Here is a 12548-nt window from a genome sequence, read left to right on the forward strand (position 1 = left end):
GCTGACAAACACACAGCAAATACCAGCTGTGCGTAAGGTATGACATGCTGAAATTGTGAGATCAGAAGCGACAACTTTGAGAGCCAATAAATCAGCATTGTGATCATAGAATCATAGAATAGTTAGAGTTGGAAAGGACCTTAACATCATCTAGTTCCAACCCCCCTGCCATGGGCAGGGACACCTCACACTAAACCATCTCAACCAAGGCTCCAACCTGGTCTTGAACACCACCAGGGATGGAGCATTCACAACCTCCCTGGGCAACCCATTCCAGTGCCTCACCACCCTAACAGCAAAGAATTTCTTCTTTATATCCAATCTAAACTTCCCCTGTTTAAGTTTTAACCTGTTACCCCTTGTCCTATCACTACAGTCCCTAATGAAGAGTCCCTCCTCAGCATCCCTATAGGCCCCCTTCAGATACTGGAAGGCTGCTATGAGGTCTCCACACAACCTTCTTGTCTCCAGGCTGAACAGCCCCAACTCTCTCAGCTTATCTTCATATGGGAGGTTCTCCAGTCCCCTGATCATCCTTGTAGCCCTCCTCTGGACTTGTTCCAACAGTTCCATGTCCTTTTTATATTGAGGACATCAGAACTGCATGCAATACTGAAAGTGAGGTCTCACGAGAGCAGAGTAGAGGGGCAGGATCACCTCCTTCGACCTGCTGGTCATGCTCCTTTTGATGAGTGACTATTAATCCAAAACAATTTATGCTTATCACAAATACAATTAGACACACTCCTGTCAGATCTGTTATTATCTCAACCCTTCGTGCCCCACATTGGGCGCCAAAAAGAACTGTTGTGATTTCAGCCCAGCTGGCAACCAAGAACTACTCAGCCGCTAGCTTGCTCCCCCCTCATTCCTCCCCCCGCTCCCAGAGGGATGGGTAGGAGAATCGGAAGAACGTAACTCCCACGGGCTGAGATAAGAACAGTCCAGTAACTAAGGTATAACACAAATCACTACTGCTACCGCCAACAATAATAATGATAAGGGAAATAACAAGGGAAGAGAATACAACCGCTCACCACCCGCCAACCGATACCCAGCCCAACCTGAGCGGTGATCCAGCCCTTCTGGGTAACTGCCCCCAGTTCTACATCCTGGGCATGACGTGCTGTGGTATGGAATACCTCTTCGGTCAATTTGGGTCAGGTGTCCTGTCTCTGCTTCCTCCCGGCTTCCCCTCCTCCCTGGCAGAGCATGAGACTCAGAAAATCCTTGGTCAAACTAAACATTACTGAGTAGCAAGTAAAAACATTGGTGTTATCAGCGTTGTTCCCAGGAAGAAAGTCAAAACCACAGCACTGCACCAGCTACTAAGAAGGAGAAAAAACGACTGCTTCTGCTGAACCCAGGACAATTATATAAAATGGTAACATACCCTAAATGTTTAGATGCTTTGTTATATAAAAAAATCAATGTTTTTTTTGCAAGCAGCTGCTGAGTCTGATCAATCATTAATCCATATTCTGCTTCAAAGTCTGTGGATGTGTTTTTAACAAAGAAGATCTTTTGTATCAAACAGTAGACAGATTAAATACAATTTATTGAGATTAAGTCTGAGGCAGATTTCTTAGTCAACTTGCCAATGCATCTTTTTGAACAGCTACAGGTAGCTGCAGCGAGATGCATTTACAACTTCCAATATGCTTAAATCTAAATGATCAGAAGCATGCCTCAGGCTGTGGTGAAAAAAATAGGGCAGATTCACTGCCTTAGAAGCCGATAAAGGCAAGTTTGCTACTTGCTACAGCTACTGGCAAGGGAGAGCATCCATTCAGCACCTGCTATATTTCAGGCTACATTGAGCTGCTTCTGGGCAGCTCATCTGATAGCCCTGAAGGAGAGTTTAAATTCGAGCGAAGTCCAAAGAAAAATCAAACAAATGTTTTGTGTCTTGAAGCACTATAGAGAAAGAAAATTTATATATTGCATAAAGTAGTAACTAACATAAATTTGTATATGCTTTACATAATTTTATAGGTTAGCCTTCTGTTTAACTGACAAAGGGAATGACAATAAACCTGACACTACAGCTTTTTTTTACAGTTTTGGCAGTAGAAAGAGGCACTTTGGATACACTCTGATGTGATGTGATGTGATGTTTTCTGTGAGTACCCTTAGTGGTAACAGTTCCTAAGAGTCTCAGTCAAGTCTGGCTACTGGTCTTAACACATAAATTTATAACAGGAAATATATAATAAGAAAGAGTTGTTATTACTTATACTATTGTAATGTCAATTTTTTTTGCCTTGATTCATTGCACATTAATTCCTGGTACAGTTTCCACACTGGGAAAGAGCATCAAAGCATGTGCTTTGAAGTTCAAAATATATTAATGCAGGTGACCCATTAGATTCCCCCATCATCCTTGCTTTCTTAAACTGGGACCGGTTGACCCAGCTTCACACCAGATTATCAGCAAAGCATTTCACTGTTGCCTTAGGCTTTTTAGCAAGAATTATCCTTTAATTTAATTTCAACATTATTAGCTCATGACATGGTGTTTTTCTAGAGAAATGTCATGTTTTAGACAAAAATTGTGATTTTTTTTTCAGAAATATTTTGTCACCTGCTTTTTTCTATATTCAATAGCATAGATAAAACTGCATGAAAATAAACTTTTTTTTTTGCATTATGACTAATCAAACTAGAAGTTCTGCTGAGGCACTTAATATGGTACACTAGGAAATTTCATTTATCAATTAATTTATTTTTCAGAGAGATAACTTCTTCTGAAGTGGCATAAGAGCTGAAGAAAGAAAAAGAATGGCAAGAAACTAAAAATTTTCTGGAAAGCATCTTCCCAGTTACTATGGAGAAAGGGGTTTAAAAAGCTGCCTGGAAATTTGGAGTTTCTCTCCAAAGTATCAGTTTGCAACTTCATACTTGAGAAAACCAAGAGACACAAGGAACATTGAAATATTAAAAACAAGTAAAATTATTTTCTTTTCCCAGCACAGAGAAAAGCTGTAGGTGCTTCACAGAAATATAAAGGAGAAAAGGAATATCCTGAGACTAAAGCTATTTAGTCAACATATTCTCTAAAGGTAATTGCAAAGTGATTAACAACATGAAGCAGACCCAGGGCATACAGCCAAGGATTTATCTCCTCTAGTAAGTAAGACATGAGAAGAGGCTATTGCAATGGTGTTATTAAAATTTTCACTGATTGCAGATATTATTGGAACATTTAGTCTGACCTCTATAGTAACTGGTCCTTATTTTTTGCCAAGATACCCTGTACTGAATCTAAAAATAATCCTGGATGAACCATGTCTTCCAGAAAAGCAGCAGGTGAGCACACCCATCCTATTAATAAGGCATTGCAATAGGTAATCCCACACAGAGTTGAAATTGCATGCATTTTCTCACATGAATCTGTGTGTTTTTAGACTTTCAGTGCCTGTTTCCTAATCTTGTTTTCTTTAAGGGTTGCACAGTGTTTTCTCCTTGTGAAGGTACTTAGGTACTACCTGAATTACCAGTACTGGTGATTGGGCAGAACAAAAAAAAAAAAAAAAGTTACAGATTTGTCTAATACAGAGTGACTTCCTTTTTCTTCCATCTTTTTTCTTCCTTTCCTTTTTTTTTTTTTCCCCCTTCTTTCATCTTGATAACAGCTTACTGGTGACTTTTTAACATTGTAATAATCTGACTTGTTCTACTGGTTTCAGGAATTCCTTTGCTCTTCTTATGAGTCATAACAATTCTTTTCTTTAGCAAAACAACTGGCATAGTCTATATAAGCAGTTTTACATTCCTTGTCAGTTCAGCTGAATTTGTCTGCAATATGCTGAGTAGGAGTTTGCATGACAGTTGTCATCTCAGCACCCTTTTCTCCCTGTTGCTAATGCAACAGGCTACTTGACGTCCAGCTAGTCTCTGAGATCATTAGTTCATTATCATCAACATATTTGGAAATGCAGCCTGTTCTCATTGTTTAGCCTCCTCCCTTACAGGTATGTTGTACACTGATTTGCAAAAACAACTCTTCCATTTTGCACCAGCTATGCAGACAGTAGTATGTCTGCAGCACTTGCAATAACAAATTGTGCTGCAAGAATAGCACTAGAATGTTGCTAATATCCTGCATCTTCTACTACTGAAGTAGGTCTCTGATAGCAAAGTATGTCATTAAAGGCAGCATGTAATTTTATAATTCCGTGCAATTTACAGTTGTATTTTTATTTTTGCTTCCAGGCAATTGGCACATCTTTTGCAGTTGGTACTGAGAGCTTTCACTCTCACCTTAGCTGTAGTAATGCTTTCAGATCTTTTTCTGCAGTCTCTGAAATATTGCGTAAGTAGATGCATCTCTTAACTGAGGAGCTTACAATTTAGAAAGGTATATTTTAGTTCAGACAGTACTTCTCAGGACTGATTCATACCTTGGAGCTCACTTAAGCTCTAACAGTAAGACAAATGGAAATTCACTACTAACTCACAATGTATATTTTAATAGCTGGAACATTTCTGTTTAAATGAATGGCTTAAATTAATGGAGGTGGATTGAATATGACAGGCCAACAGTTATGTATGAAAATGTACTCTATTATCAGTCTATATCTACCTCTGAATAAGAAGTACCCTTTCTAAAATGAGTACAGGATGCGCATGCCAATTGCACATGCAACCTAAACTTTGATAGTCCCCCTGCTAACATACTGAATGACCCTCATACATACAAATGAACACTTAACATGTTTTTGTAGCTCATTTGCATTTATCAGTACTTTTAAAGGGCACAGCCTTGAAAATTATAACTCCAGTAATCTACGGAAGTGACATCCTGTTACCACTCTTAAAAGAGGAACAAATGTCATTTCTAGTGTGTTACCACTGAAGACACTGTCAAAGCCTAGGAGGATGCTGTTAATTCTTTACATCAGCCAGGCAGTGTCAAAGGAATCTTCTCCAGAAGTAATTAGCAACTGAAACCTAGGTTTCTCAACTCAGAGTGCTCTTTGCTTGCTTTAGGACAATAAACAACCCACTGTAACTAGATGTTAAGTTCTTCCGATAACATGATTTTTAGAAGGTTTCAAACTGAAGGCTTACAAACCAATAAAATTGTACTGCCACATGCAACAACAAGAAGCTCTCCATCTCAAAACTTATAGCCCCTAACTGGTTTAGGAGACTGTCATCCTATGCCTGCACCAAATAGGCTGGACTGTCTGTGACACTCAGTGGTTCATCCAGAGTAATAACTTGGCATTTGAACTCTGTTTCCACACATTCACAAGCAAAGTAGTAAACTGGTAGGGTTTTTTCTTTTGGGTATCCCCAGTGTGACAAGAAAAGATGCATGAGGAAACACCCATTCCCCTTCTAAGAATAATCTAGCCTGACAGGATATAGGGAGCAGTATCGACCTTCACTCATTAATTCATTTTTTATGCTTTTATTTGTTTTTAATGAAAGAGCATTACATAGCTAGTACAGAATAACCTAGAATTGCTCTTATTTCATGTTATTATTTTACACTCATTTTAATATACATCTGAACATTAAAATTTATAATACTTAAAAAATAATAGTTTTAAAGAGCAAAACAGGTTTCAGTTTTGGAAATAAGATTAAGCCTTCACTAAAAATTGATGTATATTATACTTTGTATTTTAAAATATTTTTGCAAGTAGGGAAGAATAGTCTTTCCTTTATGAAGCCAATTTTGGAATGACACTTTAACAAAGGAGTGATTTTTCCATTTCATCAGATGCTTCACCGTGAATGATATTTTCCATTGGCATATAAAGGTATTTCTCTAAAATCAAAAGTAAAATCAAAGCCCCAGGACGCTTGGTTATAGTCCAAAATCTTTGTGGAATGGTTTCATTTGTATGATTTCCTTTATGAAATGTGAATTTTCCCCTTGCTGTGGTATACCTATGATATAATCTACATTCAGCAGTAGTGAAACTTAATGACTGGCAATCTACATTAACAACTAGCAATTTCAGTTAATAAAATAGAGTTCCTGAAACACTTCTTCAGTTGCAGCAAGGTCTAAGAAATTGCTATTATGTAGGGTATGCTGGAACAAAGCATTCCTGTAGGAAGCTGGCTTCGCTCACACTTATGTTTCTGATTCTCTCTCAGCAATGAGTGTAAAGCTCATGCTTTTGGCTCCACCATGGAGCTAGCAATTGTAACTGCAACTAAACTGTTGACACTCATCCTATGACTTGGATCTTAAACTTGAGTATCTTTAATATCTCTACCCTACCTAATTGCAAGATAAATTCAGACAGTCATAAGACATTTTAAAAGCACATGATATTTATTGAAAAATTGTTAGGAAGAGTAGAAAGATTGTTAAGCTATCAAAAGTAATAATTATAGTTTGCAAGTTAATGCATTTTTCAGACTTTATTTAGAAATGCAAACATGACAAAAAATTTATTTCAAGTTCTCAGTGAAGAAGCTGGTTTACTACATCCCTATTCATCAAACAACTCTCTAACTTTCACAAGCTCTTTAACTTCATAATCATTTTCCTTTGCTTATGAACTTTCAGTAGTCATAAAAATGTTCTTTCTTACTGAATAATCTCGGTATATATATATCAAAACTGCGGAATATTGGGCTGTTTTGGTGAAGATTTTCAATCATGTTTCCATCTTGAAAATTGCTATATATTATTTAATGTTTCATACTGTGTCATTTCCACATTAGCCTCAGCTTTTAAATTCTATTGCTGTCTTCCACAAAGGGAATAACTCCTCCCTCAGATGCCCATAAGGAAAAAAATCTTTAAAAAAAAGCTCAGTGCAATTTGAAATATAACAATATGATCACACATCGCATAATATTTATCTCTTAGTCTTTCCTCAAATAAGGACATAGCGCAGTTCACATTGTTAGCTTCACTGTGTTTTAGAAACAGTTGAAATGGCAGTTACTATTTTTAGGACGTGCTTGGTGTGTACTGAGAAGATTCAAAAATCCTTCTGTCTGACACAGATTTCTGTGTGTGGACTGATCAAGCGGGATGACTAACCAGGTTTGCCTAGGGTCACTGTATCTTGAAACAGATTCTTCTGTTCCAAAATATGGCAACTTATGAATGAGGTACTTTATGAATTTTCATTTTTCAGAATTTTAAGCATTATGTGACTATACCATATTAATAAACGCATACAAAGTCTAATTTTACCCAAATTCAGGTACCCGTTTTATAAAGTAGGCTCTCTGATGTGTAATTTTTTGAAATTTACTGGCTGAACTTCTGTGGAGCTTTGGCCATGCAAAATACCTGGTGATCCAGCTGGGAAAAAACAGCATTTGAGACCTTGTTAAGTGAGGAACTTTATGGTGTGGATTTCCCCCAAGAGGAAAATTCCAATGAAGTCTTAATTTATCATTATATCTGCTGAGGAACTTTGACATTTTTCAACTTATTGTCAATGTCCTTATACAACCACATTGTCCAGAACTACATAGTTTACTCCCTTCAAAAATAAGCAAAAAACCGAACAACAAAAAAAATTAAGATCTATTTTGTCTTCCGTTTTTGGACTTTTGTTCTGAATAATCTGGAGAAGAAACAGTAGGCTTTTGTGACTGCATACATAGGGGGTGACCCAATATTTAGAATCCTCTTTATTGCTTCCCTTAAAGGCACTCTGACACAATTCCAGCTTGTTTTCAATAAGGTTGAAGTTGGGCAAAAAAAAATTATATCTTTCTGTACTTCATCTGCTTCACCTTTTCCTTTCCTTTAGCAGCTGACTTGTCAAAGTGACTAAGCCCATCAGCAGTTTGAATTGTAAGCATTTTCAAAAGGATTCAATTTTGAAATACTAATTCTTGAAAGAAGTAGACAATTGAAAAATTAGGTAAGACAGTGGTCCTCGAATAGAAGAGCAATATACATTTTGAGAGTTTCAGACTTCTTTATAACAGTATTTAAGAAAGGAGGTAGGAGTAGCACTAGTCAAATGGATTAAACAAGTCAGTCAAGTCCAGCAGGCTAGAAGGGAAAACTGGATCTATTAAGCAAAGTCTCTGCTACTGCATGTAGTGACAATGCATTTTCCTAATCATAAATTTTGTAAGATCCTTTTAAAAATAAATTTAGTTGTTTTCTCCTAATGCTTGATGGAAATTTAGTCTACTACCTAAAATTTCATTCCCAATTTTCATGATCTTTTTTTTTCCTTGGACATTTTATATATGATCTGGTCCCAGTCTAGATTGAACTCAGTTTCACTTTTATTATTCTAGCTCTCAAGGTCATCTGTCTCTTCCTATACAATGTTCTAATCTTCTTTTTTGCTGATGACTCTCAAAATGTTACTAGCATACACCTCCTTTTGTGCCAACATCACTAACAGCATCTTTCCCCCAAGACCAGTGCTTGACCAGCCTCTAAAAAAAGCTGATTTTTACACAGAGAAAATAGATCTATTAAAAAAAAAGAGAAAAAGATATATCTAAGTTATAATCTGAAATAGTGCAGACCCCCTAAAGTCATGAGTATATTTCTCAGTCAACTTGAGTACAGTCAGAAGTTCAAGAATGGAGCTGAAGGAAAAACAAAATACCAAATAACTCATGCCAATAAAAAAAGTGCTTCTAAATACAGGTCTATACAGATGGCTTCCCTTTTCTTTCATAATAACATTTAAAATGGGATATGGGTTAATTTCTTTTTTTCTCTATAAAGAACCTCAGCAGACCAGAGGAAATTTTTCAGACTGAAATTTGAATAAGCTTGTGTTAGGAATAATGTTTTGGCTGACACAAGGCTGACCAAAGACTTGATGTAGTGCTGCATTGTTAATCACAGAAACCAGGTAAGCTTGGTTGAAGCTCTTTCTTTTCTTGAGAGTTTATTCCCATTGTCTTCTGTGCTGACAAAATAAACTTGTTACCAAAAAGATAGTTGCAATCCTTCTGAAAATTAGTATAGATGTGCATCTATAACAATGTTTGTGCAATTATGTTTGCTAAGCCTATGATGAAAACCACTCAGAGCAGTAGAAGCACGTTTTCTACATGGTGCTTGTGAGCATGTCCTCCAAAGCATGCTTCTCTGATAGGATTTTAGGAAATTTTAAAGGTGTTCAAACAAGTGTGCTTAAGCAACTTTTTAAGTGCAGATGCATAAACATGGTCAACAACTAGGTAGCTGTTGGAAAACCAGCTAACCAAGGGCTATAGCAAAATACAGAAGAATCCTTCTTGTAAAAGCATGCAGTGTTGGTTGCAAAGCAGATTTGTGTTCATAGCAAAGACAGGTCCTTAGTTGCAGTGACCTAGGTCAGCAATTACATGATGACAGATAAAAGCATGGTGGTTAACTCACGCATAATGGCAGTTCCATCCTCACTCAAAACCAGACATAAGCAATGCTCAGAAAACTTCTTAAACACTGCAGGGTTTTTCCCCCCTTTTCCATCAATAAAATTTGTGCCTCTTCACAAGATATGAGTATGTGTCATTGTTATTCATGGAAACTGTCAGGCTTTTCAACTCCGCCAAGAAACATGATGAGTGAATGACAGATGGGGACCGTTATTTTGGCAAGGAAGTTCTCTGCTAGTGAAATGCCATGGTATGGGACCTGAAAGAAAGAAGAGATGACAATTTAACTTGTACTTATACATAAATGTCACCTGAAAAGAGATATTTTGTTATGGATTAGCCTGAGATGCCATGATATTAATTCCTATGTACATAGGCTTATGCTGTCTTCAGTCTTAAGATGCCAAATGGTCTTGAAACATATAAATTTGGCTTAACATCAGTAGTGCAAACTGCTCTGGTAGCTTCCTAAAGACTGAAAAGTATTTAACTCAATTGTAACATCTTGAGAACATGAGCTCGAAGATTGTATAAGAAATTTCAAAAGCCCTACTTACTGCTGAGGTGTTCATACTTTAGTGACCCTTTATTTTGGTAAGTATGTTGTATGAACCTTTTTCACATGCCTATTATATGCTTTTCCAGTCAGAATAATAGCTCCAATATTATATACATCTACATTCATGATAAGCCAGTCTCCTCAATGCAAGCTCATTTAAAGCACAGGACGGACATAAGTGAAAATCACTGCTCAACTAAGCATGTGTGTGTGGGAACACATGTGGTCAGGAGAAGGAGGCTGATGGTGAGCTGAAGAAGGAAATTCATTTTGGGCTAAATGAAAGTCCTTGTATGCATTGAAATGGAGCACGTTCTTTAAACTTTGTTTAAAAAGTTCTTAAATATTTTTTCTATTTCGAATTTTAAAAGTTTCCTTACAGTGTTCATGGTTTACTTTTTTTTTTCCTATGTTTAGTTTTTAACAAATCCATTTACTTCCACATCGATTCAAAGTCTAATTTCTTTTCGTTGAGTAGAATCTATTATTTCAGCAGAAAGCTTCTTCCTAATTGTTTTTTCCTCTCTTCTCCACTATATATAAAATTGCAGATGCATGTACCTGGAAAAAGTTCTGGAGAACTCAGGATTTACTACTTGACAGAATTCATTAATCACTTCATAACGGCCTCTTAACTTTAGTTATTCTTAAATTTACCATTAACTCCAGGATGGATTTTTTTTTTAATCCATTTCTCTCTATTCTTAGCTTTTTTTTTATTTTTCTTTAATCCTTGAACATGGAATGATCGTCTTGATATTGTATTATCTAACTAAAATCAGCTTCCCAAGGTGTGGAAGGCCCTCTATATCCTAGCTATGAAAAAAATATTTCCTCTAAATGATGATGATGGGGAAATATTCTAAGCTATATTTGCTAAGGTTGGGCATTAGCATGGAACAACATTCCTGTTTCAGAATGTTAGCTTTTTTAAAAATAGCAAGTTTGTCAAGCCACATGAACAAGTAGTGTTTTATTGCCTATAGCCTGATTCACCTCTCATTTACTCCGGATTGCTGTAGCTACAATGAACCTGTTCTTGTTCTCACTTTAAAGGAAAAACTCCAAGCCAGATACATGTGTTCAAGAGCTCTAACTCTGAAATGAAAGGACAAGACAGAATGCTTATTGATTCACATTACAGCAGCAGATGATGTTATTGGTTTTCCCCATATACATTTCAGTGTTGTCTATGGAGTATCAGCTCTCAAGTTACTGCAGTTCCTAGTGGTGCTTCTGACTATTTGGAGGCAAAACAAGATTCAGAAACATACAGTAAGCTGGATATTTTGAAACAATGGATTCATGGATATTTTTAGACTAGAAATTACCAGCTCTCACAAATATTAATAAAAGGGTTAAGCATGTTGAGAGGTCCACACATTTGTTAAAATTGTGTTTGCCTTCAGTTTCTTCATAGTTATTATCCTGACTTTTATTCAGGCTATGAGCAGAACTCTTCACCACCCTTCCCCTGAAAAAAACCAAAACAAAACAAAAAAACCCAAACCAAAGCAAACAACCCACAAGAAGACAAACACAAACCAATCAAATTTTAAAAAAGGAGAAATAAACCCACATTATCTTTAAAATCAGGGCCGCTTAGGTAGATGTAACATTTTTTTTTATATTTGATAGCCATTAAGACTTTGTAACTTTTGTGCTATTATGAAATTCAGTGAAATTAAAGGGGTTATTTCAAAATATTCAGTCAGCTTTTGATTAAACTCTTTGGTTAGTTTTATTTTTATTTCCTTCATAATATTCAGTGTTTCATAATATTTCTTATGTTTGATCCTTTAATGTATTCTGAGTCCTACTACTGTTGAATATCCTATGAGCCTGAATGAAGTCTGAGACTGAAAAGGCAACTTGTGATGTCTGAATTGCAACAGCAAAAAAAAAAGTCTTCCAGTTCACATGATGGCTATTTTGAAATATGAATAACAGCTTCCATGAAAAGTACTAAGTATCTGGTTAGTAAGACTGTAGATCAACTGACATTAACCTGCTTATAAAGATATTAGAAAGCATTTTTCTGAGTGGCATTCTAGTCCTTTATGTTTTACCTTTGATTACCTTATCTCCAGTCTTCAACATTTGCATGTAAAATGTCAAATATCTTAATAATTAAAAAGAAGAAAACCTCTTACTAATGCCCCTCATAAAAATACTTTGTTATAATGTATTTACCTTGAACCTTGTTTCTTTCAGCATTTATTTTCTTCTTGAATATGTTGGAATCAATATTGCAAATCACATTCACACAGCTCATCAGAAATCACTGGATTTAGCAATTATAATTTTAAATAAAATGACATTTTCTCCTTAATGGTGGAGCAATATGTAGTCATTAAGATGCAGCTTATGTAATTGCTGGGTTGCACCCAGAATATAAAACCATCGTCTTGCCTTCTATGACATCTATGATTCCTTTCTGCAGTACACTCTGGAATTCAGTGCAGTAATGTAGTATAAATGTGCTGCTTCTTACTTGCTTCATGTTTTTATATACATTTATACTAGAAATTTGCACTGATGGAACTGGAGCTGTCAGCATTTTGATCTACATTTGCATTCTCTTTGACAGTTTCCTCATCAAATTTGTAGGAAGTATTCATATACCATTTGTTGTCCTAGGTATACGTCACAGAAATAGCTA

This window comes from Pezoporus wallicus, unplaced genomic scaffold (genome assembly GCF_028554395.1).
Source record: "Pezoporus wallicus isolate ANWC-B61680 ecotype Strahan unplaced genomic scaffold, APGP_CSIRO_Pwel_v1 contig_2384, whole genome shotgun sequence".
In the NCBI taxonomy this organism is placed as follows: Eukaryota; Metazoa; Chordata; class Aves; order Psittaciformes; family Psittacidae; genus Pezoporus; species Pezoporus wallicus.